This window comes from Echinops telfairi, unplaced genomic scaffold, assembly GCF_000313985.2.
Source record: "Echinops telfairi isolate 266 unplaced genomic scaffold, ASM31398v2 ScPeMD7_5592;HRSCAF=6446, whole genome shotgun sequence".
Taxonomy (NCBI): Eukaryota; Metazoa; Chordata; class Mammalia; order Afrosoricida; family Tenrecidae; genus Echinops; species Echinops telfairi.
The window spans coordinates 7,462,201-7,467,226 of NW_022109491.1; the positions used below are offsets into that span (position 1 = coordinate 7,462,201).

At 56.5% G+C, this 5,026-nt stretch overlaps 1 protein-coding gene across 1 annotated transcript in view; it reads left to right on the forward strand.

The window, feature by feature from the left end:
* Positions 1 to 250: 250 nt before the first annotated feature.
* The window catches only part of SPATA2 (spermatogenesis associated 2), an 11,942-nt gene continuing 7,166 nt past the window's right edge, over positions 251 to 5,026 (forward strand). The window contains exon 1 of the mRNA XM_004698054.3: positions 251 to 393. The gene's annotated coding sequence lies outside the window, so the exon portion shown is untranslated. The remainder of the gene's footprint in view (positions 394 to 5,026) is intronic.

Here is a 5,026-nt window from a genome sequence, read left to right on the forward strand (position 1 = left end):
CTCCCTCCGGGGCTTTCCCGGCCTGGGGGTGCCCGGCGCGACCGGGCTGGGCGGGCTCGGGAGCGGGGTCCCAGCGGCTGGAGGGGGCGTGTGGCAGCTCCGCTCTCTCGGCGCCTTCGGGGCCCCCCAGCGGCCCTTAGCGGTCCCCTTCCTCCGGGGGGCTGTCTCGCCGGCACCGGGGACGGCCGAGGGTGGCTCAGGGCAGACCGGGAGGGCCACTCCTTCTGGATCGAGGCGCCCAGGAGGAGGACACCCCGATTCCAGCGTGAGGCAGCGACCGCACTGTGGCCCCTCTCGGAGGCGCTGGGGCCGACCTGGGTTTGTGCTCACCGTGTGACCTTGGACAAGTCGCTTCATCTTACGATCCTTGGCTGCCTCATCTGTCACTTAGAGGTGATTCTACCTTCTGGGGTCGGAGCGGAGGTGAAATGGGGAAATGCAGGTGAAAACGCGGTACCTGGCCGCCAGTAAAGGTAGCTGCTGTTACTTGATTCACAAGCTGGCTTGGCGATCGTGCCCTCCGAGGCCATGGGCATGAACCCAAGCTGGGCAGCCGCCAGCAGTTTCTGCCCTTGCAGGGAAACCGCTTTTTTCCTTCAGAACCCCCTTCAGGGGAGCCGCCACGAGGGGAGCCGAGGCGGCTCTCGGCTCCGCGGAGGTTGTTTTCCGAGGTCTGGAAGGGCCCTGGAGCGGCTCACCCTGGACCCGCTGGCGTCCTGCAAGTAGTGGAAGGTGCCCTGGACGTGTGTGCCCAGCCGTGGGGCACAGAGGGTCTGATGTTCGGAGGCAGAGGGGACTTCCGAGCTGCCTGGTTTGGGACAGTTCTGCCACCAAGACAGCATCCTCTGTGCGGGGAGCAAGGACGAAGGCTTCAGATGCTGCTTGAGGAACCTGGACGGCTTGAATGGGCTTACTGAGATCAAGCCAAGTCATTTTTCATGCAATTCAGTGGAAACAGGCACATCTCTGTTCTGAGGGCTTTAAAATATCAGTCCCATAGAAGCCACCCCACCCCCTCCCTCCTAGGCTATGCAATATCTCAGCCTCTTCCTTGACCTGCTGCTATTCAACAGGGTCCAGATTGCCGACACAGGAGGTGGCCACCAGGGTTCTGGGCACCCGCCTGATGCTGGATTAGGAATGTTCATAGTGCTGTGTGTGTGTGTGTGTGTGTGTGCGCGCACGCATGCTGTCAGACTGGCACACCTTGGCGTTCCAATCTCTGGGTTGCTTGGAGAAATTAACAGCTTCTGTCACTGGGCTGTCTTGGTCTGCTTTTTTTGCAGAGAGTATGTTTTGTTGTTCTTGCAGAGTGCTGGGAACAAATTGCTGCCTCTGCGCAGAAAAGGCACCAGCTCTGACCAGCTACAAGGCAGGCTGTGTTTTCAGAAAATATGTTCAGCAGGAATGATGTCAGCTGCTCCCCCACTGGCCGTTCTCGGGCCAGCCTCTTCCCTTGGCCTGTGTGCTTACATCATAGACAGATTTGTGGCTCTTCCAGCCCCAGTCTGTGTGGGAAGCTGTGAATTTTGCTACTATAGGGCTTTTTAACACTTGGCCGCATTTGGCGTGCCATAGAGCATTCCCCCACAGCAGAGCCCGTCTGGTAGAGCGGCCCCCCAGATGCAGCAGCGCTGCCGGGCTGAAGCAGAACAGGCAGTTGAAGAGTTCATTCTGCTTCTTCGAGCCTGTGACTTGGCATGAGGGGCATGGCCTGTCTGCCCCACTGTCCCCTCCTCCATCTAAATGTGAATGGAAGTGAATTTCCTAGAGTAGGTAGCAGAGGGCCCTGGCATTCTGATCCCTTGCTACATGGTACTGATTGTAACAACACAGGTATACCTTGTTTTATTGCACCCTAAAGAGACAGCATCTTTTACCTTTTGAAGGTCTGTGGCAACCCAGTGTAAAGCAAGTCTATTGGCACCAACAGTTATGTGCTCGCCTCCTGACTCCCGGTCACATTTGGGTCATTCTCACAATGCTATGCTCTTGCGCGCTTAATAAAAACCCAGACCAAACTCACTGCCATCGAGTTGATGCTGGCTCATAGCTATAGGACAGGCTAGAACTACCCCTGTGAATTTCTGAGACCGTAACTGTGGGAGTAGAAAGCCCCGTCTATCTGCCACGAAGCCTTTGGTGGGTTCGAACTGCCGACCTTGCGGATCGCAGCCCAATGTGTAACCACCACGCCACCAGGGCTCCTTAATAGATGACAGTGTGGCAAAAAACATAAACCTTTATACCCAATGGGAAACCATACCCTTCCTGTGCCTCATTTTATTGAGATACTCGATTTTGATTGTAGTGGTCTGGACCTGGACCCTTCACATCTGTGGGGTCTGTGTGTAAATCAGTGAGTGAGCCCGGCAACACAAAGCCTTGCTCCAAACTCAGCTCTGGTCCTTCCAGGCTCTGCCACCGTGGGCAGCTTGCTGGTGCGCTGCACCATCCCAGAGGCTCATGGGATGAGCTGTGCAAGTGACAAGTCCCGTGCTTAGCACAGAGGGGACCCTAGGAACTGCCCTTTTCCGGCTCCCCTTCCTTTCCTTCATCATCCCTCAGCATTCAATTCCTGTCTTTCCTCACCTGCCGACATTGGTTCAGCGCTCTGTTTTAGACGAGTGTCTCTTCCTTCATCTTGAGATGTGCTGGGAGTTGGAGCACCAGCTGGGCTGGATGGTGCCCTTTCTTAGTGTTTGCCAGCAGCAGATGAGGCTGGGGGCTGTGGTTCTCTCAGAGGGCAGCGGGAGCTGAACGGAGGTGCTGACGGATGGTGGCGGACTTTGTAAAGCTCCGATGCCTTAGGCTCGAGGGTGAGCCTTTCTTAGAGAGAAATCACAGCCCTGTTTAGGAGGCTGGGCCCCATCCCTCTGTTTTGAATGGCTCTCAAACAATGGTCCCCGGGACCAGAGGCAGGAGGATGGCGGGTGCAGCGGGTCCTCATTTGGCAGGGTTGTCTAAGAGTACCTTCTTCTGGGTCCCAGTGCATTGTTTTTAGTGTTTTGTTTAAAGAGCACACTCCTTTGGGTCCTAGCTTCTTTCACAAGCACTGAGGACAGGATTTAGTTGTCTTGACCCTATCCCTTCCTCCCCTTCTCGTCCTTCCCCTGCTGCCTGCATCCCAGGGCCTGGCATAGCATAGGCACTGTAGCCTACCTAGGTGCCCACAGAGGCCTGGCTGGGGCGCTAGCAGGAGCATGGACTTCAAATCTGAAGGCCAGGCTTGGACTCGGAGGCCAGGCTTGGACTCGGGGTCCATGGGCTAACCCTGAGCTCCATACCTCACAGGGACATCAATGAGACACTGAAGGGCCCAGGTCATTCACCTGCCTGCTTCCCCAGCACCTGCTACGTGGAGCTTACTGGGCAATGGGAGAGCTAGTACAGGCTGTCCCTGGCTTACTGACGCCCGGCTTACATTGGACTTCCCTTTGAAACTTGGGGATCGACCCTTCCTCACACATTCTCCACACTCATCTTCCCTTGCTGTTTGTGCAGTTTCACGTGCAGCTAAAGTAATGCTAAATCAAGCATCTGCACCTGTTCTGACTTACTTCCACATGCCACTGAAAGACACACTGGAGAACGATCTCCTGCCTTGGGGTGATTCAGATCATGATTCCCAGGATGGGGGCTCTCGAGGGCCTGGGAAAGTGTGAGTCCCTTTAGCTGACTGAGGTGGCCACGGAGGGCCTGCTGAGAGAGAACCCGAGGAAGAAGTTCAAGCAGCATGTGTTAAGGGGGGCTGATCTCAACTTGGGACTTGCTGGTGGGAAGACTGCACTGAGACAAAAGTACGGGGCCACACTGTGTCGATGGAGTCCTTGGCCTTGGTCAGGAGGAAAGGACCTTTGCCTGCGTGGGTTTGTGTTTCCTTCATGCTGCTGCTCACCTGTGTTTGTCCCTGAGGCTCTGGGCTGTCATAGCAGAGCCCTATAGGGTCAGAGAAGGTGGCGTCACTGTGTTCCTGGGCCTGCGTACCCCGCCCCTCTCCCATCGTTAGGACCCTGGGGTCTTGTAGGCACTGTGGAGAAGCTGCAACGTGCTGGATGAACTCTGAGCTGACCTTGTACCACTGTCAGCATCAGGAGCCTTCATGATGCCCTGAGCTGCATGCTCTCAGCTGTGGTAGAGCCACAGCCAGCAGGTCACTGAGAAGCACCTGAGCAGCCCCAGGCACTGTGGCTCACTTTGCTGAGTAAGTTGGTTCCTGAGCTGAGCCCACGGGGCTGTGGTTCGGGGACAGGTGGGTGTGGAGGTGCCGTGTCTGCCTCCTGGTGGGGGCACTTGCCCCGCGCTGTGCACTTCCTTGAACATTCTTCACATCTTGGGGCTTAACACCCTCCAAAGAACGCGCTGCCTCTAGGACTCCCCGTGAGGCCTCTTTACCTGGTCACCTGTGGTCCGTCCGTCCGCTAGCCAACCCTGGACTAGACAGCACGTCTTGAACTTCACCACCATTGTTCAGATGCAGAAGGGAGCCCCAGAGGGCTGAGTCGTTGGTCCAGTAACCTGGGGATGCAGAGCGTGGCTCCTACCCGGGCAATCTGGCTGCCAGTCTTGTGCTCGGAACCCGCTTCCTGGTGCTGGGCCGAGCGCTTCGGCATCATGGCATGGCTAGCTCCATCCATGTCTCTAACCAGTGCAGTGTCGCTAACAGACAGTGAGACGGTATAAGTTCCGAGTGCTCCGGCATCCCTCCTCACTGTGAGCCGGGGTCTAAGGTCGGGGAAAAGGCAGCCTTTGCAGGCGCTCCAAGGCAGGTGTTCAGTGGCGTCACACGGCTGTGGAGTAAAAGGTGAACACCCTAACCTGCTCTGAGGCCTCTAGACTCAGGATCTCGTGGTGACTGTAGCTTCACCTCTTGCCCCTCCCTCTGTGCTCACTACCTAAGCCATCCCAATTTCTGCCTTGCGAAGGCAGAGTGCTGGGTTAAGTGCTTACCAGTGGTTCTCAACCTTCCTAATGCTGTGACCCTTTCCTACAGTTCCTCATGTGATGGTGACCCCCCAACCATAAC